General features: G+C 39.4%; 1 protein-coding gene across 1 annotated transcript in view; it reads right to left on the minus strand.

The window, feature by feature from the left end:
• LOC126918768 (cAMP-dependent protein kinase catalytic subunit 1) overlaps positions 1-25,700 on the minus strand; it is a 31,439-nt gene continuing 5,739 nt past the window's right edge. Inside the window, exon 1 of the mRNA XM_050727156.1 lies at positions 1-25,700. This exon is cut by the window's right edge and continues 5,739 nt beyond it. The gene's annotated coding sequence lies outside the window, so the exon portion shown is untranslated.

Below are 25,700 nucleotides of genomic sequence, written 5' to 3' on the forward strand. Positions count from 1 at the left end.
TTAACTATTTAATTAATTTATTTGTATTTATCGTATAATCACTCGTAAGTACCAGGGATACGTAAACAATCAGCTCAAATTAGTTTAAATACAAATAGCCTAAAACACATCTTTGTTTACATACTTGATATTATATTCACAGACAGACTTAGCCGCGTTTCGGTTCACGATTCGGTAGAATTATCTATATTTATACATATACAATTGACCCGTATTGTCACGGATCATAGACGTCAAAGAGGCCGAATTGCAGCGAACCTCAGGTAATTCGGCGACTTCGATCCGCATTTAGATTCTTTATTATTTCTTCCTCGTTATATTCATATATATATATTTACTTATTTATATATTTATTTATATTTATATTCATTTAATTTATAGGTACATCCTTACGGGCGATCATAGCTGCGAATCGAAAAGAAACAGCGAAACGTACATCGAAATGACGATACGATACGATACGATACGATACGATTCAACGTTCGTCCCTTGCCACGTAATTATTGCTTTGAAAACTAGTTTAACGTTTATTGTATTCGCTAAAGGCTGGTTCAACGATCCTTTCAACGGTATATCATGGCAACGGGTATTCGCGTATTTTGATTCTTCTAGGTTACATTTGTTTGCGCATCGCTGAACTGGCGATCTGAAGCTGAGATACTCGATCAACAACATGTGATCTCGGTTGCCTCTTTGTTCGTAGTTTCTAGCTGGATGCCTGGGCGAGCAAATGGTCGGTCATCGAACGATCACAAGCATCGTTTCGTGGTTTCTTTTCGTTCCCTCTTGCGTCTGTTTCAGCAACAGCAACAGCAGCAGCAACGGTAAGTATGCGGCCCACAAAAAGGTACCTCGATACAGATTGACACTTAAACGATAGCTTCACGATAACGGTCGAACGATTCAGGAGTACACTAAAACGGGTACAGCATTCTTTCTTTTGTTTAAATAATCTTGAAAGATCGCGTGAGATGTCGTTTCGTGCGAGACATTTGCCTACTGGACTCGGTGGACGATCTACTTTAACGACGAGTGACTAACTAACCAAAGGTTACGTACAGATCTCTCTTCGTTTAAGTTTAAGTTACACAACGACAATACGTTTTCCTCTCGCCCTAAACACTCCAGAAAAATATATACGTATTAAGCGACTTTGGTTCCATCGTCGAGGTTCGACGCTACTTCAACTTCCTCCGCTGTGTATTACATCTCTGGATTCGCAGCTGGCCGCGAAAACGAAAGTTTTACACGCCGAAACACCGGTTTTCGCCATCTCGCGATAGCTAAACGCTGGAATCGGATGGGTCTGCCGAGGATCAAACTCTATCTGCGTTCCACTAAGGAAAGATCCTGTGGCTGAAGGATGAATCGTACAATTAGCTATCCGCTCTTTAAACCCATGATCGCCCCTTTTAACAGCGATCTATTCGCAAAAGCGGTGGCTTCGGTCGGTTGCCTTCGAGAGATCGTTTCGTAGGAGTTGCGGCTCGAGTCAATTTAACCCTGAAACGGCGCGCGGATCCCGATAGCGTCATCCAAACGTACGTGCAAACCTCGTGCCTCCTTGCCAGTTAGCGAGTTCAATTTCGTTCGCGAATGGACGTGAAATTTTCGAACGACGGACGACTACGAGCGTTCGTCGTTCACCGAACAAGAAACGGTTAAACCGAATCAAGCTGAAACTCAAAGCGAAAGGATCGATCCCTCTAATCGCGAGTTAAGCTCGATGACGACTCGAAACGATCCACGGGACGTACGGGCGATCGGGATTAATTATTTCCAACTGGTATCGACATCGGAAAGATAACACAGCACGTATACGACACATTTAATGACAGCTGAGTCTGCTGCTAGTTTAACGAGCTTCGACGAGCGCTATTAACAAAAAGCACGCTTCAAGAGCCTGCAAACGATTGGAGCCGACAATTGGCAGGTCATCACGCATACTCGTTCCGTTCAGACGAATGCCTGAAGCATTCGAATCGCCTTCCTTTGGTCGTTACGTGCTCTGCCTACACGCGTGCTTCTCTGCACGGCGATGCGAATGGAAAAACAATTTGCCGGTTCCGCTAAACGTACACCAAAAACGCTATCGGCTATACACGAGACAACGTTATTAAGAGACGGTTTTTCAAATTCTGCCAGCGACGAATTAATAACGATATCGATTCGTACACTCTTATGGATCACGGATTTAGATACGAAGGGAAAAAACATGGAATTTCTATTTTCGCTGATTCTGCCATGTATAACGTATCTTGGATTTCTGGATTACGAAGCAGAAATATAAAACGACATCGCTTAAAAATGATTGTTTGGCGCACCGGTTAAAAACAAGATCGGTGAAACAAGACACAGAAAATGTTGCCAATTTCCTACCACTTCCATTATTTTTCGTTTGTCTAAGATCGAATTACGCGATCGACATACGTAACATGCGAGCGCGTAACGATGCATCTAAGTACATATTAATAAAACGATTGGATATTTCTCGTCCTGATAATAATGGAAGCAGACATTTCTCAGTTTGTTCCAACGTTGCGCAGTTTACAACTGGAGAAACATCGACATAACGTGGAACGATTATCGTTTTATTCGTATTTTCACCGATTCCTGGTAAAAAAACATCGCGTCATAAACAATATAGTTAAACTTACCGAACCTTGTTTTTTATTGGCAGACCAGAACATCAAAGTTCATCTTCTTCGATAAAATTATTTCCTAACGTTCCTTGTTCTTTCCCCTTATCCGTTTTACGCACGTTAAAATGACATGAAATTGACCAAGTGGTTCAAAACTGAAGCGAGAAGAGCCAACTAAAATCGCGTCTAGATTCTATCGTAGAGAAACGCAATAATCGAATCTGTGTATGTATTCTGTGCATTTTCACGCCCTCAAGTTTCCTGTAAATGTATAAAATTTCACGATCCATCGACCAATGTTAGAACGTATTGTTATTATGTATTTTCGTAGAGATTGAGAAAAATGTATCTTTGTCGAATTATGCTCGATGCTATTCGGTAACGTTCAATTCCGAACCACGTATACAGAATATCTCCAAATGTTCAAAATTTCGGAACGAATAGTGCCACTTAATATTTTTGCTATTTTTAATTAAAGCTTTCTAATTAAACTATGAATTACGTATCACATATTCACGCATAACATTTATCGTTACATTTTACGTTAGTCTTACACTTCCGCCACAATCGCTGTAAACTCGGCAAACATTGTCCACTTCTCAGAAGCATTTTATCCGTAAAACGTAACAATTACGTTTTAATACATTTCTGATCCCTTCTTTCTCTATTCTATCGCTACAAATCCGCCCGTTGTTGAAAAACGCATTAACAAAATAAACCGACTATACATCTATATTACACCTGAACCTTATTAAACAATTCGCAGTAACCCGAATGCCTACATAAAGTTTAATATATCATCAACCCCTTAAACGTTCGAGCAAACGTTCGTTTCTAAGCAATGCGAGAATCAACGTGTTTCAAGATTTCGTGCAAAAATTTTGCGAATATAAAGTTCCAACCGAGCTGCAAAATTGTTGGTTAAAGGTTGGTTGGTTAACGTTGCACGTGGTTTTCGCTCAAAATGGAACCAATTCGGGAAACAGCAGATACGCGACAATCCATGTCCATGAAATTAATAGAATTTGCAACAACTGGTGCTTACAGATGTAAAATTTTTCGTTCCAAAAAGAATGGAAGCATTTGTCGATGTTATCTCTCAGCTTTGGCTATCTTTGAATTTGAAACGTATTACTACGTGAGGAAAATATACAACGCTTTTGCGTTAGGATAAACAAATACATATGGGGATTGTTCGAACAGTTCGTAGCGAAGTTTCAGAAAAATTTTACAGCAGGAGAGGAGAAAACATTTTTCTCTTTAATTTGTGTATGTAATGTTCGACCAGCGTGAATTCAACATTTCGCCATATATTTCAGCGAAACGCCAGATACGTATCAGAACTTAATCCTTCCTTTACACAGAAGGTATTACATTTGCTAAAAAAAGCATATGCACGCGTTCTATAGAACATCGAGTTATCTCTATTTCTATTTTTACTTATACGTGTCACATGTAGAAATTATGTAAATATTCGTGCATATGTTTCTCTCGTGCTACCAAAAATTAGTTTCAACGAATTTAAGACGTTGAGAAGATTAACACTGATCGTGAAAAAACGCTATGAACTTTTCAAACAACCAAATAAAAGATCAAAGTCGTGTATAAATTGTTCCTACAATTCACCGACGTCTGTACAGGATTCAACAAAGATAAAGAAAGACGGTGTATCGATGTTCGTCGCTGTATAAGCGTCGGACGAATTTACAACCCGTCATCAACGATACCCAACGAAATACTTAATCAACCATTCGCATTTTTACGCATCGTCGAAGAAGAAACTTATTCCTGAGGGATGGGAGGCGGGCAGATGTGGTTTAATTTATTTGTTGAATTTAACTTGTTGGTCGACGCGTTCAATCGACGAGTTAGCACAGCACGCGATACCGTACCCTCGTCGAGCACATCCGCTTGTTCTCGTGGTAATCGTAAAATATATGCGTAGCTTATTATTCTAACTTAACGCATATGTAGAGATAAACGACGGTAAGGAACCACTTTGTGTTGAAAATAGAAACTTGCACGATGGAGACACGCTAAAAATAACAAGAAGTACCGACTTCACACGCGACAGTAGAAACGCTGCGCGCCTTGTATCTGAAACAAGCTATCTTGGGAAGTACGAAAATTTTCACGTCGATCGTACGCGAAGGAGCGCCACGATAGGTTCGTTAGCGAGACACAGCTATTAATAAAGATTTCCAGCCGATCGGTGTTACCTATTAACGTACTTTGGACCCACGCAGCTCTAGTCTCGATCTCCTACGATCTAACAGCGTAACAAGTAGACTGCGAATTAATATCGTTCGATTAACCGTTGATGGAATGCCGTAAATCTTCTTCCGTTTCAATCAGTGAACTTGTCTTCCACAGACTGTGTGCCTCGCTATAACGTTAGAAACTATATACGCGAACCGTGAATGGTCGCGATGCTAACAAATTACACGAACCAATAGAACGCTGTTTCCTTCGCGTCGATTATACACGTAGCGAAATTAATTTCCTTTGTATCCAAGCCGATACGAGATTACGTGCCGTGTTCTCCAGCAAAGCATATTTTCAGATTTCAACTTGCCGTTAATTAGCGTAACTTTTTCTTTCTTACGAACAGCCTACACGTATAAACCGTTGAAGTTTGGTCGTAGCCAAGTTCATCCTCGCGTTTATCTTGCTTGCGATCGATCCACCTGTGAGAAAATTCGTGATATTTCCGAGCGAAACTTTTCGGACCAGATACCGAACAGATCATCGCCTCGGCATTCTCATTGTCTTTTTACTTTCCGATCGAACAACGATTAGGTATATTCGACGCCTAATAAACATCTTCCTTTGAAACATCCTCTGACGAAACGTTGCTATCATAACGAACGTCGATAAAAGTATAACGGGAAAATGGTTCGTAAAAAAAAAGAAATAATTTGACAACTATCGATAAATAATTTCCGTCGGGCGTTTCTTCGTCTCCTTCTTCTTCTTCTTCTTCTTCTTCTTCTTCTTCTTCTTCTTCTTCTTCTTCGAGGAGGAAACAGTTTTATTCGATTCGACACGCATGAATCATCGCGCTAATATTATGCAAAAATTCAGAGATAATTCACACGATAACACGAGTCACCGTGACATCTGTGAACTAGACAGATTCACCATCTGACGCCCGTCAGCGAGATAACAGCCACGGGAAACGCGGCCTTTTAACCTTTCCAAGCACGATTCGTCTTACGAACACCGCGTTTTTTCAGATCGCCCTGCTCTTTATTAGCCAAGCGAACAGACGTAAATATACGTTTCCATGGCGAATGAAATACGTATCGCGATCAATTGTTAATCACCTAGCTGACTCACCGCGGTTCTCCTACAACATCGCGGTTCTCGCCGAAGAAACTCGATACCGTCGCTTTCTAAGCAATAACACACTCTGTGCAATTCGCGAACGCTTTAGTCACACGCTAACAGGCAGCAAGATTTATGGCTTTAAGATTTCCTTTATATTACCTGCGATTTTATACTTGGACAGAGGAAAATCGGATGGTTCTTTTCCGACAAAGATATCTGGCTGTCTATGTCGGTTGACGTTCGGTAGAATTGTCGTATCGAGTCGTCTAATTAGATAGTTGTACACTTCAAAAATATCCATCAAATAAAAGCAATCGATGAGAAGCAAAGTATCGTTGTTCGTCCGAAGGAAATCATCTCGCTGTTGCTCCGTAGCCAAGCGAATAACGCGGATCAACGGTATTTTGCCAATGAGTTACACAGTCGCACAGAGAAATTTTCAAGCGAAGATCGGTTCGGTTGCCAAAGAATTATTATCGTAGATAGGAAGGATAAAAATAATTAGACGAAAACGAGGCGAATGTAAGTAACTATGAAGTTTCGGGTTTCGGTATGGCGAAAGATCGAACATCGGATGGATGTTCATTGTTGTATCTAGAAAACGAATTAACAGGAGTACGACGCAAGAATGATTTCGTGACACAAGGAAAGTCACTCGTCTAACGTTCTTTATACTTTCGGAGCATCGGTGGACGATGTATCGTTGCGGAAACATTATGATTGTTCGTGCACACGGGAGTGGTACGAATTTAGACGCAGCAACATTCTATAGATGAGCCAAGGTCGTGCCGCTGGCTTTTTCACAGGGAGCCACTCCTCTCGTCCGCCATTCTATTTCGAGGATTTTCTAAAATTTATCGTCCGGCACCAGCAGTCATCGTTATACCGCTCTAATACACCGACGCCGTCAATTCGAAGCTACGACACGGTAAAGCACAATGTTCATATCGTGTTGCTCCATGTACACTACCATCCATAAATATTTAGACACTGATAAATTACCGCAAACGTGGAAAATGTATTTCGAACGAAACTTTTTCGTCTAATTCTGTAGTCTCTGATCGTACAGCCAACAATGTACAAGTAATTAGTATAGGGTAATTTACGCTGCGTCAGTTAGGTAACTTTAAACGTATCTGTTTAATGTTAGGATCCTAGGTCGACCAAAGTACCTGTGTGTTTTATAGTTACATTGTAAATTCGATAATGCGGATATATTCCGTACTTTAGTTAAAATTTAACAGGGAATGCGATCCCAATTAGGACAAGAGGAGGTAGTGAATGAATAATAGGAAAATGTTCTGCGATCGTTCTTCGAAACTGTAACGAAAATATCAAACACTTGATCAAATTGCATCAGTTACCCAAGTACCGATGCATGGTAATGTACAGTTTCGAATCGACTACGGTTGCAACATTACAGCTCGTAAATTTGTCCACGATAAGAATGTACCGGGCAATTTGTAATCGTTCGAACTCGTGCCAATAATACAACTGCAATGAACGTACATGGTACTTTATCCTACTAACTTTCGTGCATCCATGAGAAAAGAAATTTGTCCTACAACTCGGATGAAAAAATTGATTGAAAGATACAGTAATTTAGAAAATTCACTTATATCGAACGGAATGCGTTTTATTCGCATTATCCGCTGTTAATAATCGACTAAATTTAACGATGCAACGTTATTTCGTTTCGACAGATTCCGTATTTTTAATATCTTTTGTTGCAACCTTTATATTCGATCAAAGTAATTTTAATCAACAAAACCAGCAAAGAAATGGCAAACGAGCGATCTAGTACGACGTACTAAACCTAAGAGATTTCTGCAAAACTTTTCTACAAAACTTTATCAACTTATGTAACGTAGCTTTTGCATAATCGATACATATAGCTTTATTATTCTATTTATATGTATATAAACGAAGTAACGAAAATTTTACGTGACTTCTACCTAACTTTCAAGCTTCCACGACCCAACTTTTCATAATTTATATCTTTCATGTAATCCATGTTTTTTCCCAAAGAACGTTTCAATGTTTCGCCAGCATCGCAAGACAGTTTTATCGTATAACGCCAGGACCAATGCCAAAGTTCTCAGATCCATTGAAAACAACCGCAATGCTGGCGAAACGTTAAAAAATTTCAAAATTACATCACCTACAACCACAAGTTCCTACTTTACAACTAAATACGACCGTCGATCCGAATCGTGTCCAAGGAATTAGACCGTTCCCGAAGGATCCGATTAGCACTTTGGAAACCACTGTTTTGTTCCACGTATCCTGTTCAATCTCGATACAGATACAGATGACGGAAAGCCAAGACTGAGCATCCGATATCGATAGCGTAACCGCACGACCGCAATCTACCGATGTTAGCGCGAGTACGATGATCGTTGTTGATCATTCGTAAATCGCACGAGCGAATATATTCGTAAATGAACGTTTCTAGAATATCTTTCAGAGAAATTTAGCGCCTATCACGAGCGAAATTTCACGCCACGCAATTTTTATTTTAATGTTATCGTCATGTAGTATCGAGTAACGATAGAACTTTTAATCCCATTTCCTTTGAAATTAAAAAGCACGTGCTGCGATGAATTTTCACTTATAATAAAAGTCTTCGGCCTTAACGGTTAGGGAAGAAGATGTATATAAACCGTGAAGGATCGAGTCTTTGGAAATGTAAAAGGGAAGAAACCTAGAACCGTACACGGTTATTGAGAGTTAACGATGGCTTGGTATCTGCAGTTACTGAAAATAACGGTGTTACGTGTATTATATAAGACGATGCATTTGTTCCTATTTTATGAGTGCACATGTAACTCGTAGCATTGAGCTGAAGGAAACACGCGATGGAATATAATGATTTAAAACACTTACGAACCTTGATAGATGTACGAATTCTGTTTAATTCGATAATACCGTTGTTTCGCAATTTCTTTGTCCGTGTTATTATTCGAATTTCATAATGATTAAATTTATTAATACGTAATAAACGCGTTAGACGTATATAAACGAAAGGAAATTATAAAAAAGAAATTATTTGAAATATCGTAGCAAAGTTCCACTAAAATGGCTTCTAAAATTGGTAAGGAAATATTATCCACTTTTAAATGGCGAAAAAAAAAATAATATATTGGAAGAAAAATCAGAGATTAATATATCGCGCAAATTACGTTTCTTACGACTCGATTTATGCTTCGAAACTTTTTATTCCTTTTAATAAATATGTCACGTTTTATTCGCATAGTACAACGTAGAAATATCAAATATATTTGATAAAAAAAAAAAGAAAGAAAGAAAAGACCAATTCTATTGGACTAATTTTAATCGGAATACAGGAAACTTGTAAACTATTAACAAAAAGAATACTATAGTTAATACTCTTGAATATAATATATTGTTGCCGCAAATATTTTTCTTTAGTCATCAAGTATCACATTTATAAGACACTAATGTAACCACATAAGTCATTTGTATCGGATAAAAATTATTTTATCTTTAAACTGACAAACGTTTCAACGTATCCGCTTCCTTTATATTTGTCGAAAGAAGCGTTCAACAATAACTTCTTCGATTTTAAGATGCGTAACACCTATTATCGTTGTCGGAGCAACAGTAACAATGTTTCGTTAGAATGCGTTCGTCGATTACAGGATCGGAAACGTTGTCGCACGATGAAACGTAATCGCACAAATAAATTCTAAACACTGCACGCATTTTTCACTTTTTTCTTCCCTGCAGATAAAAAGTGCTTAAACTAAAAAGAGAAAGAGAGACGTACCGTTACGTATTGATCGAAATAATACGATACCGTGAAAGTTCCGCCGCTACTTACAAAATGAAAAGCGTACTAACAGTGTACGGTAAAGACGCGCCATTGCCAATACGAATTGCCAAATGTTTTATGTGCTTCCATGAAAAAGGAGGAGGAGGAAAGATATTTCATGCAGCATGGACGAACGAAGGGGAATAGAATAGAAAAGAATAGAAAAGAAAAGAAAAGAAAAGGAAAGAAAATGAAAAGCGCAACGGAGAGGGAGGATCGAAGGAATACGTGCAGTAACGATTGACTGAGAGAAATCGGTAAAAACGTAACGATGGTTTAAATTATATAATCTTTACAATAAGATTTATTTCTTTTTAAATTAATATTTACAAAAATGAGATTAGTATATTCACCAACGAAACTTCGTAACTCATTATCGAGTGCTAAGAATAAAATAATACAAGTCCGTTTCTCGAAGTGTCTAGAGTACATATACATCGTATTATAGGAATCGTATGTCGGCTACAATTTACAAACATAAATGATCACAAGGCGAGGAAAATTCCCCGTTTTACAATACTCCTGATGCAAAATAGCGATGATACTGATTTCTTCCCCTCCCTCCTGTCCCTCCCGCCCTTAAATTTCATTCCTCTTTTTCATTCCAATTTTCTATACTCGCAAGAACTTTTATCGCGTCACCCATTATCGCGGTACACATAAATTACTTCACAAGTACGTACTTTTTGACGCAACAATATATTAACGAACAAGCTAGTATTTCCATTGTTCTTTTTTTTTTTCTTTTTTTATCTTTAGCAATCGTGGTTTTGTTTTCGACGCAGTATACCTACGTATATATAACGATCATAGTGCTTACGTTCAGTTCCATGCACGGATTAAATCTCTGCACGGCCATCGATACGTAAGAAAGAGACTCGCGTTGCTATCGCTACGCGAAATCATTTTGAGCCTACTTATTATAAGAAAAAGGTACGTGGAGATTTGATTGGTGCGCCTGTGGTAAACGCGGCAGCAGGGTCGGTTGAAAGCCGACCCGTGAAAATAACGTTTTCTCAGCGTAAAGCGTTTTCTCGATATCTACACGAACCGGAAACGTGTGACACGCGGCGTCAAGCTTTCGCGGCAAAGATCGGCAACGACACTCGCGTGCCTGACAACGCTTTCAAATTCCGATTTCGCCTCGAAATTCGCCATCGATATTACAAGGGGATTATCGAACCGAATTTCCACTGGTCAACCATCGACAGCAATTCGAACGTCACTGGCTAATCCTACGAAATACCCTAATAATAGCCCTAATTGCACGGGCCAACCGGGCAAATCTCGAAACTGTCGTGTTTAATCTGGCCAACGTTTCGAGGTTACCAACGACAAAAGTACCCGGAGAATTCACGGGCTCCGCTCTTTCGCCACACACGACAGCGTCGAGATTGCCACGTCGAACTTCCGGCAACGACTCGTGAAATCGTCGATCGATCGGAAACACGCGACACGCTCCCGTTCGACGTTGCGCCGTTGCCGTTATCGTTGTTGTCGTCGTCGACAATCGATGCAGCATGATTTCCTGAATTTACCGGTCGCCACGCGCCCGGATCTCGGAAAATCGCCGTACCGGAAACGGGCCGGCAGCGTACGCGGAATCTCCGAAATTATCGCGGGCGAGCCGCGTCTAGATTCGCCGGTACAAATTTCCAAATTATCGATAACGTATCATCGGTCTGCGAATTTCCCGGCGAAGCGGGCGAACAACACTCTTTCGTACGTATGTGTACTTTACTCGTGACTGCGGAAAATCAATACAAGCGCGGCTATCTGCTGCCACGTTTTGCTAGATTTCGCTATCGCTGTACGTTGCATCTATTTTCGGGCTAAGGCTGAACGGTCCGATTTTCCTCCTCTTTTCTTCGTCTCCGAGTTTTTATTTTTTCTTCCCTCCCCCTCCCTCACCGTTTTCTTCGCAATTAATTTTAAACGCGTGTCGACTACACGGACGACGACAGAGACAGATTATGAAAAAGAATGGTCGAATCACGGAGAGAATCGGTTTTCATTTACGACGAGTAGACAAATTGCACGTTTAACAGAGAAATGCCGTAAGAGGGAAAAAAATCATGCGACTCAGCCTTGACGCGTCACGAGCCACGACTCGTGTTCATCGTATCGCCTGCTTGTATAGCTCTCTCCCTGTCGAATGCTCCGGACAAGTCGAAACTTGTCCAGCCTCTGGATTATTCTTTCCAACTGCATACGTATATCTCATCTACGAGGCAACATACGTAGGAAGCTAGAAAGGAGAAATTGGACGCGTGCGAGCGAGTAAGCATTCGATATGCGTGCAACGACACAACCAGATGATATTGCAGATACGAGTTAATTAATTTTCGTCGAACGCTGCTAATTAATTTTCGGCGAAACAGTTAATTAACGCGAGCTACACGATCGAACGACGCTCGGTCCGTTCGAAAATACGATGCTGCAGTTCTCAAACGACGATCTCTCCGATATTACATCTTAGCAACTGTTGGAATAACCTTGTTTCTTCGAACGTCGTTAAGAGATACTCTTTCGCAGAAATATCGTTGATCGTTAATCCTCGTACATCCCTCTCATCTTCGGTAAGAGAATTTGCAAACTCGACTCGGTCGTTACATTGATTTTCGTTATATCGACGTTTTATCATTGTCTGCTCTGACTTAACACCAAAGTACGAACATTAAGCGGAGAAAACGAGCGGACGGACGAGGATTAATCGAACGACTGACTTCTTGAAATATGTTTTCAACGGCGTGTGACAGTACCCGCTTTATAAAACTACGTCGTTGGATAACGCAAAAATTATCGAAGAAATTTGATCTTCTGGTTACGTCATCGTATCTGTTAACGATCGAGTCGCGTATTCGGTGCACGTTATCGATGAAGAGGAAAAGTCTGCAACGACGAATAACTGCGATCGAACGATAAGAGAAGCTGTTCGTAGGTAAAAGCATCTTTCACTCTGTACACGCGTATTTTTATTTCTACACAGACATAGATATTTCGGACGGCCGTTTGAATTATTTACACGACCGTGAACACTCGTTTACTTTTACCAAGAAAACACGCACAACGCCAATTATCGTCGTTCGCATCCATCTTCGAAATTCGATTGCCAACGACGCACGACAAAAGTATACCCTCCCGTTCGTACCTATCTATCTCGTTATCGCGAGTAAATACCTCGAAGAGACATAAATTGGTACGTAATGAAATTGCCGTAGAATAAATAATATCTGTTACCCGTTATCGAGCAACGTAAGGACGAACCAACGCTGTTGCCTTTGAGATTCTGGTAAATTTTTTAAGTAACTTTAATTCGCAAAACGAACGTCATTGGTAAATTGAATTAATAAGTCGCCGTTGTTCAAAGAAAAGCGCGGCTTGTTCGGTTACACGGTAAGAATCGTAACGCGGTAAACTATCTTTTCTCAGCCGCTCGGTATTCCGTAATTTCTTTTCTTTCCTGTCTTAATCCATCGTATTAATTCGTTAATTCATTTTGTACGACTCGGAAGGTGTTGGACGGTGTGTAATTCTCTCCGAGGTACGTAATTTCCTATTAGATACGCGTTACATCTATTCGAGGTTCACAATGTACGCTTCGATCCTTAATATCCCGTCACGACTAGAAATAGGGGCGATATAATAGAATTTTCTTCTCGTTTTAGTGTTACGTACGCTTATTTAATGTATTATATTTATATAAGTATACGTATGTATGCGTGTATTACATGTACAAGAGCATAGAAAAGTAAATTGGATGAATGCGGTAGAAGGACCGTCCTGTCCCTGTCCTGACACCTGAGATTCTCCACTCGATGATAACGAGATTTTTGTTACAAGCAACAGCTCGTGTGCTCACGTGGAGTACCGATAAATATTATGTTTGGTCTAAATCGATCTTACGAACGACTTCTTCTATCTATTTACGTATTTTTCAAGTCGTAATTACGTACGTAACTCGATGCGAGATTCGATAAGTTAACGTTACAAATATTCCACGTATTACCTAGCGAAAACGTAGTTATCTAACGCTAATTAAGAGTTGAAACGTTGATGAGGAAAAATGAACGTAAGGACTCGTCGAAGAAATGGCTAAAAATATTGTACGCGTTAAACCGAAACCGTCTATCGAGAACAACCAGATCGTTCTTTCCTTTCCAAATAAAGAAGATCCGGAGAAAATTCAGATGAAAAATCGACGACGATTACTTCTCCGCTTCGACGAACTGAATTAAATCTACGATTTATACATATATATATATATGATATATATTAGGATTCTCGTCGAGAACGAGGTTCCATCAGGTTTCCCCGAGAGTCTCGATTGTCTTTGTACGCGACGTTTCCAGTTACGTGTCATTTGCAGGAAAGAGACGAGTCACCCTAAAGGATAACGAAGGAAACATAAATAAAAGGACGAGTTTTTAATGCCACTGCGATGCAACAAAACACTTGGAAATTTCTTATCTCGTCTTATATTTGGCTAGCAGATCTAGAACTTGGAAGGAACTTGACAAAGTTCGAACAAAACCTAAACGTTCGCAACGAATTTATTAAATCTTCGGTTTTATATCGGACAGACAAGAAGCTATCGTTCGATTTTCCTGTCTTTCGTTTACCAATTCCGTTCAAATAAAATAGGAATTAACCGGCAAGTCTAATCGAATACCCACCCAAACAACTATGTCCAGACTGACCAGATACGATCTATCTCCGATCGCTATAGAAATCTCGATATCGTCGCTGAAACAGCGTAGACCTATAAAAGAATACGAGTCTTTGGAAAGAAATCTTAATAAATCGACGATCCATGCATACACCGTAGTCCGTAAAATTAAGCCAAAATTTTGTATCGTACGCGGATTCGTTGGAACCTTCGACCGTCGGCCTAACGAGAAATATCGCCATTTAAGAAATATTCAGGCTAAGAGAATCAATTTATATCCTTGTCTCCGAGACAAAGAGGAATTTGGCAGAAATTTGTATTATCCGTCCTTTACTCTAACTTTTTCTCATTGGAATTTTCCCCGATTATTTTTACTTCGTCCGATCTGATCGCGAGTAATAAATACGAAGCAACGAAACGTTATATTCTCTCGGAACAAAATCGTACGAACGCGTCGTGGTATGTACGTATTTTAGTACGAATTCTAAATACATGCGCCATGGTGAAGTACAACTTGGAGGCGGGCCTCGATGAATCATTTCGGTTCGCGTTGAGCACACACCCTCGCAAAGTCGAAGCATTTAAGTACATGTACGTTCATCGAACTAATAGCCAGCGAACTATACGAACGCGATTATCACACAGCTTCCAATCGGGCGATCTTCGATTTTTCGAAATTATTTCGGAAAGATTTCGCGTAAAAAAATTATTTGTATGTAAAGAACATTAATTAACAAATCGGAACGTAAGAAACGAACCGTGTCAAGGTTTCGAAGAGACGTTACATGCTCTAACGTTTGAGGTTCATGGTAATTGATTTATCGTTAAACGACTCGAGAAACTGCAAAGTGTCGATACTAAAACGCAGCAGAGCTAATATCGAATAATTACAATGGTCGTTCGCTACCGAGTGTCGCATCTGGAGGCCAGACACGAGGTCGATGCATAAAATTATAAAGACTAACGACGGCACATCGTAGCTATTGCTCGAGTTAAAGCACACAGTTAACGCTCCGACTTCAGATCGAGACGTTAGAGCGGAAAATCTATTTCTAACGACCAGGTATAGCTGGATAATTGTGCTCTGGGACGAAGAATAATTTTAATTCTAGTCGCAACTTCAATAATAATTTCCCGTTCTAATGCGTTTTCAGGATATTCCACGTATTAATCCATTTAACAGTGTCGTCTGAAAGAGACTCGCGGCCAACTTGTTAAGTATACATGGTACTCTAAATGTCGTATCTTAAACGCTTATGTTACTTCTAGTTTCATACAAAACCATTCGCCATGAATATTACTAGAAAAAGTTTCAAATATGCAGCGACTGCGAAAAGATATTTGCACGTATCGTTGAATCTATCGTGACATTTATATCGATATTTTATATTTATTAAATTAGCTAGAATTTAGTAGTACGTTCGTACGATCAAGAAAATTTCATATTATACAAATAAATAAAACGCAAAGCGTAATTAAAAGATGCCTCGTTCGGATGCGCAAATACTTTTCCTAGCCACCGTATATCAAAAGGAAACATAATACTGAGCAACGCTTTGATCGTTCTAATTTAAAATGGGAATTAGGTATCGGTTGAATTAGATTTGACTGTAGACGAAGAGGTAATTGAAGCTAATATAGGTAAGTTAGCATAAGTAACGAGAGTGTAAATGATACTACGAGTAAAATGTCGAAGATAAATTGAAAATGTATTTTTCACAACATATTCGTATCTCTTCTTAAAATACGTATGAAAGATCGTATTTAAGGAAACAGCGCGAATGTAAGTAAAAAGAAGATCAAGTTATAGAAAACTCAAACTTAACAACGACTAATTATGGAGGTAAACGTAAATATTGCAACGACGATTGCACACGATATTCGTAACGATAAAATTCCAATTGCTTTCGCGTTCTACTTTCATATTCGACGCAGGAGAACAAAGACGTCGACGAGAAATATCAACTGTCGAACGAGCTGCCCTTCCTCGACTCCACATTTGGAAGGGAAGATTAACGAGGCCAACGAAACGGCTTCGTTCGTTGGCGACGACAAAAAAATTCTGCGGGCGGCTGAACGCCTAACGAATGCAGGTAGCCTTCAGAGGTCGAGACATTGCGTACGGAAAAGCAACGAACTTCACCAAGGCTGACTACTTTGCCTATGTACAAGCATAAAAGGCTCCCACCTACTTTTATTTCGCACATAAAAACGCTTACTTTGTCTTATACACAGCAAATGCGACACACGAAACACGTACTCGCGGATATAAGCGTACTCCGACAAAACGCATAAATTATACAAAAAAATTGGCGAACTGACGTCTCCAAAGTTTCGTTAATTCGCCATCGTAAACGTTATCTGATGATACTTTTCGAAACCTAGCCGTGACGGTCGAAAATAACAGAAATCGGATATGTCTGTTTCTCAGAAAATAGAAAAAAGTTTCCTGAATACGACGACGCGTTATTTCGTCGACCAACATCGAATTGATGTTTGTCGCTTTTACTTTATAAAATGTCCATCATTATTTCTGTAACAAGAATGCTATATTTAAAATATAAAATGTCATGCATTCGCTTCAACGGTTCCTTTGCCTAATTTAACGAGACGCCTAAACGCGATACGTTATTTGCCACAGACAGCAAATTCAAATGCCGAGATCCTGGACGAACGGCAAACAGCGCGAAATAATTCGACGAGAAAAGTGCGAGACTTTGCTAACTCGATTTCTCGATCGTTAGGAATATCGGGGCTGATCGTAGAGGATGGAAACGAGAGAAAGAGGAGGGGACCATACTCGCGATATCGTTCTTCTGTCGCCGATCGATCACGTCGAGAACTGCGTTCCAACAAAACTATGTACTTGGCTTTGAATCGAAGTCGCCTTCCTTCCGATAGAAGATCGTCCTCGCTGTTCCACTTACATCGCCATACTAAAATCACGCGATACGTCAATGAAGTGTTCGACAGATGGAGAACGACGTTACAATTGCGTCGAACATTCGCAATCAAAACAGTTCCTCACACGCTTCTTGCTCGAACGCAATCTTATCTGGTCGTCCGATCGAAAATCGTTACACCTTACGAGGTCGTTATCGGTAGCGCGTTCCCGTGATATCTGCGACGGCGACACACTTGCGTCGATAAAAACCAGAAAAGTCGAAGATCGTGTTAATCGATACAAGTAGAAAAATGTATCTAGAACAAGAAACAAAAGCAGATACATCTCTTAGATCTTGGTTTGGCAAAAACTCTCAAAACTAATTGGTTTTGTCCCGTTTGCGCGAGTTTACAACTTGGCGAAAAGGAAATGCGACTGAATATTTTCCGATAATTACACGTGTATTATATCGTGCGATAATTACTAATCGACCAACTAAATATTATTTCCAAGAAAAATGATGATTTCCTCGTGTTTGCAAGTTCGCCCGTAAATGTTCCACGATACCCAACACGACGTACGCTTATCTATTACGCAATCAGACAACGACGAGCTAAATAAACGCGAGATAAGCAGCGATAGGAATAGAATGGAATCGAAGGAACTCGCGAATTGAAACATAGACGTCGTCGTTTGAAGTCGTATTTACGAATATCGGCACCAACTAATACGTATCTGATGAAATCAGAATGCATTTGTACATTTAAGAATCAAAAGTTTGATATTGTACTTGCTACGTTGTATTCTATTGATTATTACGAGGATGAAACGCGTACAAAGTGGATTTTTAAAGATGCAATAACTCGATGATAAATTCTCCAAAGTAGATGCTTTCGTAAAGCAAAAAAAAGAAAAAAACGCGTGACTATAGACCAGACTATTTTAAATTCACGAATGTAATTCCTTCGAAAATCCCAATCGCGATAAGAACTAAGGAAGCAGATCAAACTATTCCCCAAGGAAATTCCTGTGGACGAAAAAAAGTCCATATTGCTACGACGCACAAGCGCGTGAAAATCCCATGAAAATCTTACGTACTTGGATTCTAGTTTTCTACGTCACACATCAGACAGAGGAATATTTCTAAAGCTGTGTTCAGATTCAACGGTAACCGTGTCATCTCATTTAGAACGGCGATGTTTCACCGTCGTATCCCACCACTTTATCAACATGTATCTGACGTTCGTTTTGGTCGTTAGTTCCCTATGTTTACAATGGTCGTGGAGAAAACGTCGTTCTCTCTGCATCGATAGAATGTCGCGTTTTAGCGCGTTATCGCACGCGATGGTGTATGTGTTTCCAAAACTATAAGTCGCGTGATTCATCGATTAACGAAACGCCTGACGCGCACGGATGGAACGAACTGTCAGTGTTTCAACTGTCATCTCCGTGTTTCACGGTCAATGAGAAATGGAATGTCGATGAAACGGATCAGGATACGCGATACGAAGAAGCGGATTCTCGGCTTCGTTCTTCGAACGCGCTACCAATTAACACAAAGCTTACCGAAAGAAGAGTTTCCGTTCTAAGAGACACCTGGCCGATATCCTTCTAATGTTCACAAGAGTCGGTGCAACATCACTCGCTGATCACGCGCAACCCCCAAGTTTCCGCGGAACTCTTGGAATTTTAACTTTTTCACAACTTTTGAAATCTTCTCGACGTTCTGTCGATGCCGATCGCGTTCGATCGACGATAACTGGAATCCGATTCGATCGGAACTTACGATGCAATCTCGAGAACGATATCTTCTTTCGGGCTGGTTGCATCGTCGCGTAGTCAGTTTCGACGCCTGTCCGTTCGATAGACAAAACGTCAACATGGAGAATGAACTTGGCCAAGAGTGGAAACTGCCACCTCGACGAAGCGATACTTCCGACGCCGATTAACGGATTTTCAGTTTGACGAATTTCAGTTTGTCGAACGAAACTATGAGCCAGGAAGGAGACGAAGTTTGGCTGAGTGTGTGGAAAATTGCGGTTCCTCGAGATGTCGGCGAGGATGTCACGGGGACGTTTGGTCCCATAAACCGGGAGACGCGCAATGTAAATAACCTGGTACGCGTAACCCTTGTGCAACTAGGAAGCGGATCGAAGCCTCGCTCGCTAACGAGCATCACTGGTATCAGCATGAGATAACGCGGTTTATTCGCGTCGAAAGCGTCGATAGCGACTATCTACATATCAAGACGAGCGACGATAACATCCGAGAAGCAGAAACACTATCGTGAGCACAGCCACAGATGAGGAACGTCGGCTGAGAGGACCGACGATTAATTTACTACGGATAGTCCTTCTTTGCACGCTTGATAACCTTGCTGATCGAATAAGTCGGAATTACTTCTCAAGCCGGATCAAATAATCTTGTACTTGATATAAAAAAGACACGATCCTACACTCGGAATGGCATTGCCTGGGTCGGTGGAAAGTGGATTTCATCGCGTAATTCCCGGGATAAAAGGAAATAACGTAGTTTCGAATTGCATACGGTAAAATTAGTTGGAGCTCGGAAACTCTTACGAATTTCAATTTCAAGAGATCGAAAATGAGCGACGGATCGTATCGATGCGAAAGTTTCGCTGCTTTTTCCTATAACTATCTCTCTAGAACGCGTGAACGCTCCATAGATTTCTACGAATCGAGCAACTTTAATAGATTTCCAATGATAGAAGAACGTCGATAGACTTTTATTTACGAATCTATTTCCATTAAAACGGAATTACATCGGCAGGACTTCCGATCTAATCCGGTAAAACAAACGAACGTATAAGAGAAATTCTCGAATAAAGATCTTAATAGAGAAGAGGGTTCGATGTTTGGTTAAATAGCAAAGTAAATTCAAGATCCGACGTAATTTTAATTTCCTTTGATCCCGCAATTATAGACCTATCGAGACGTTCTGTGCATTACGACGTGCACTGTGAATATTCCAACGAACGAAGCATAACCGTGATGTCGCAATCGCTATCTGTTACAATGCCGAATGAGTTTCGCGTTGTAGGCGAAACAACCGAAAAGAGACGAAACCTTTTTATCAGATTCAAATCAAATTGAACCGCACTCCGCGAGAGCAATTTAGGCCTCTGAATTTTCATTTCATCGATCGTAATTACCACGCTAGACACTTCCATTGCCTTCGAATTCCTTAATCTCCATCATTTATCCGACGATAAGTACCGAGAAACGAAAGAGGCAAAACGACGCGTTCGCTTTAAAACAAAGCAGCCTGGAATTATACGTGAGAAGTATAAATGGTACAAGCGTATTTCTGCGATTCTTTGTATTACATTACGATTCTCTGTGACGCAATACTGCGACAATCGACCGCCAAAGATAAAATAAAATACCAGAATACCAACGATAACGAACGATGAACAACTTTCGATATTAAGCGACAAAGAGACGCGTAAATCGTTGGAAACGTGGAGAGGAAAATTAAAGATCTGAAAAGAAGAGAAGAAAAAAGGGAAAAAAAGAATGCATTTCATTAAAGCTGGCTTCTTTCAAAGTGTTTCATTCCACAACTTCGCTCTTCGTCTTCCGATCAGAATTTCTATGCTACGAATAATCGAACGTTTTACTTCGAAGAATTATAAAATACTCGACGTTGATCGCTAATAAAACTTGGCGTAACATCGGACAACTTTTTTTAAATGACTCGTTCAATTTCACAAATTTAAGCGGATCGAAGAGCCGAACGAAATTTTCAATGCCGATCGAACAACTCGAACGTCATTTTGCGATTTCAAAAAATCGATGCGAACTACCGCGCAGTTTTACGTATTCTGTCCGACTGTTCCACTACACAAACAACAATGATTTTCAATTATCTATCGCGAACTCTGCAGAATTCGTAAAAATTTTCCCTACGCTGATTAACAAAAAACGTGATTACGTGTTCCCTATCTAAAATTACAATATGCAAACAAAGAATCAACCAGACATCGCCGTTAATGTAAAACGGATATTACAGCAATAAATACGAAACGGAATTTTGATCGATAAATCAATACCGCGCACGGTTTACAAAGCCCGATATGAAAATAATCTGCGAGCACGTAGATTTTAAAGAAACCTTTATACACTGCAAGTTATTTCCGAAGAATGGCACACCGCGTAACTACTACCACGCTCGCCTTGTCTCAAACTAAATTGATCGTTAATAGCCCAATCGTAACTTTTACGAGCGTGGTTGTCATAGACGTTCCATGTGGTACGTGCTTCGCTCTTTAAGATCATCGTTCTCTTTCGTTGCTTTCCCCTCTGCGCTTCTCCCTTTTTTATTCCAAATAGTGATCTTTCTTCGTTCTACGTAGAATTAGTTTGCACATTATAACGGAATTTACTCAACTACTTTATCGAACTTCACTTGTGCGCACAACAATCTCGCAGTGTCGATGTTTCATATAAAAATATGAACGTGAATATTAAACGTTTCTGATAGCGACTCTTACGAGCAGAAAGTAACCTTCGAGGATCATCGTCGTATCTTTCATCGTAGAAATATTTTAATATAATTATCGACGGTACGTCGATATAAAATATAAATCGATAAAACACGTAACGATGCAAACGAAGATATCCTATTGTATTACGTAAGGAAAGTACGCCTGGAAATTCACGAGAACATGATAAACCGTAAGAAAGTTGGAATTTTAAAGACGAACGCGCGGCAGAATAGCCTGGCAAAAGATACGCAGATAGACGCGTCCTAATATCTCATATATATAAATTACTATTGCACCAGTTATTATTCGGTAGATTTAACAACCTATAGAGCGCAAGACAAACACATCGATTTTCGAAGAAAGGACAAAGGTAATATCAATTACCGTTGAGTTCGCTAGTTGATAAAACTACGATGATGGGAAAATTTCCAAGTCCATATATTCGCCGACGTTCTATCGTAGCAGTTCAATATTATCGAGTACTCTCTTAACCTCTATCCCCCTTCCTTCTTCGTTGATTCTCTTATTAAAACGTCGCAACAGTTTGTCTGTTACACGAAGAGGGAAGAACCAATGTGCCGGCTAAGAGAGAGAGAGTGTGTATATGTGTGTGTGTGTGTGTGTGTGTGTCCGTTTCATGAATATTGAATTTATTAATTCGAAACTGCACCGTCTCGACCAAACCTGATATTTCATGCCAATATTCCCCCAAGCTCTTCAAAGAGATTTGCTTTTACCAATACTACCGTTATGGTGAAATATAAAAATACAAAAGTATCGGTGAACAGTTCATTGGTAAGTATTTTTACATTTATAAGTATTTCACTGACACGTGTTCTGTTAAATTTCTCTTATGCTTCGATTCGAACGTTATTTCATACTAAACTTTGAAATCGTTCGTTATTTTATGTAAAAACAAATAGCTTCGAAGATACTAACTGACGGATAAGCTGATTCTTTTACTCATTAACATCGTGTATAAATCGTATTGAGAAAAATTGATAAAAGTCGGTATATCGTTATTCGACTGGACGAAGTTAAATACGAGATAGGATTTCGAGAAAATAATAATTGCTGTGCCGCTTGGATATTCTAACATAAAAGCAGATCGATGAAACAGGTCAAACCTTGTTTTAATTTTGGATACCCATAGGACACTGCGCTACTGGCTATAAAGGCGTTGGGTAGCTATTTTTGAGATGCAAAGTCACCGTGAATATCCGAAATCCGTTCACCACGGTGATTCGGATATTACCTTTCCAAAGAAATAACGATAACAAAGTAATATTATATGAGAAGATGAACATTCGTAAAATAACACAGATAACACAGAAGAATCTATTCTCAGAATTAATTTGCTACGAAATGAAATTATTTGAAAATATCCGTTTGTTATTTCGACTGATGTAGGTTTTTAAACCCTGAACTGAAACCATTGCATGAGAAATGGCCACGTTACCGTCACATTTATACAAAATTTTAAGATATTTCGTTTTAATTTGTATCATACTTCGATCATCGATCGATGCTAGTTCGATCGCTGATTATCTTTATCACATAAAATACAAAATACAAATTAAAATAAAGTATCCTAAAATTAATCTACCTTACTGTGGATTATCTACAACTCAACGATACCAATCGAAGACTAAGACATAAAATTATCCAATCCTAATCGTACTGATTACATTATCCTAAGTTAGAAACCAGGCCACTAAGAACGCTACGATCATAGATACAGAAACGTATCAAAAATGAACTGCCACGATTCCGATCATTATAATTCACTCGAGATATTTAAAATAGCGATTAGATAAGTTGTCTTATTCGATTCGATTCACTTCCTGCGTAGAATCTTAATAAAATACACTACGCTGCAAGCAAAAACGTTGCGACTGTTCTGTTCTGTGCAACGATATTTTAATGGGCACCGAAGGCAAACCGTTACATGACAATGGATGAAACAATAAAATAACGCAATTGACCGCTTTCCATGAGCGGAATTGCACTTGATTTACGTTCAATAAATAATTAATTCCAATTCGAGAGCATACGGATAACAGACGGAAAGTAACCATCGATACGCATGTACTATCAGTCAGAAGTTTAAGACCGCTTCTGTCGCTGTATTACAAGCTACGCGTAATAACAACAAGTGACGCCGGATATAATAGATTTTCAATGTTAAATTAAATAATAATACGATGTAACGTAACAGAAATAAACAACTTTGAAAAATGTATAATTAGAAAACAATCTTTTGATTACATGATTCTTGAAACTGTGGAAAAAAAAAAACGTTCCGCTGTTCCAGGAAAATCAAATTAGATTTCGATCGATATAAGAATCAATAAAAAATATGTAACAAATTATATCAAATAAAGTAATATAAAAAGCATAAATTAAAAAATGTAAACGAAATAATGCGCGTCTTCTCTTCTTTTTCTTTCTTAATTTAATCTTCTTTTCTTTTTTAATTTCTTTTCGCTACGGAGTGGTCTCAGACTCGCAGACATTAAAATATTTCTATACATTCGAGGTTTTAATATCAAATAGAATTATATTCGTTCTCTTACTTGCCAAATTATCTGATCACTGACAAATTTCCTCTCTATCGTGGATTAACTGGTTTTACAAGAGGAAAGAAAACAGGATTGCTCAGTGGTTAATAACGAGTTGTAAAATAGATCCTTCCCTTCATCGACGGGTACAATTGTGCAAAGAGATAGCAGACAAAAGACAAACGTAAAGTACTAAACACAAAGCGGAACAAAGTGTTATTGCCAGAATGTATGCGTCTGTAACGCAGGCAATTTACCACTTACGATATGAACTTGAACGAAGATACTTTTGATACGATTGCGTAAGTATTTATACGTGTGATTGTTCAAAATTTTATCGACACACGTGGGTCAACGATTGCGAAACGATTATTCAGAGAACCAAGGGACGATCTATTTACGAATAGAGCAATAGCGGCACGTATTGCACGTCGAATCGAAGAAGAAAAAGTGGAAATGGATAACGTTGAGGAGTGCGATACGTAATTGAGAATCGACTTAACGATACGTTCCGTGGCAAATTCACTAGAAAGAATCGCTTAACGCAGCAAAACTACGATAAACATAGCGGTATAATGTGGCTTTAAACGATCGCTTACAACTAATATTTACAAAAGAATCTTTGTACACTCGACGATCGTACACGTTCTTCAAGATTTTCAAAATACAATGAAACTATCCCGTGTAACTTTTATTGCACAGATATGACTCGACGGTTATTATTCGTCGAAAATAAATATTGTTCGAATGCATTAACGCTACATTAAGATGCCGTAATCTACAACCATTTGTAGAGAAGCTATAACGCAGAAAATAATACGCGACGGTGAAAGAGGCCTTATCTCCTCAAATCCTCACGTTATAGCGATAAAGCTTAGATGATTGCCTTGTAGTTGTCCTAGGACAGTTACGAATAATCAATCAGATAAAGGTCCGCAACAAGAAGCGTAGTATGAAACTCGTTCGTACGCGTAAGATTATCCGATTTATAGAGGTGCCACGATCGATTAAGAACCTTTTATAGCGTGCCTGTCCTTACCAAACTAGAAAAACATACGAAGAAACATTTTCGAACTAAGATCGATAAAATATAAAATCAATTGCTCTAAAAATTGATAGATCTGATCCTGCTTGTATGATTTGCAGTGTATCGAGCAATTCAATGTGCGCTAAATTTACAGCGTTCAGCTATAACGATATGCACATAGGTGAGATAACGTGGAACTTTTATGAGCAAAGTTCCAACGCGAATCATGGCGATTTGCTCCAAGT

The sequence above is a fragment of the Bombus affinis genome, chromosome 7, assembly GCF_024516045.1.
Source record: "Bombus affinis isolate iyBomAffi1 chromosome 7, iyBomAffi1.2, whole genome shotgun sequence".
NCBI classification, from domain to species: Eukaryota; Metazoa; Arthropoda; class Insecta; order Hymenoptera; family Apidae; genus Bombus; species Bombus affinis.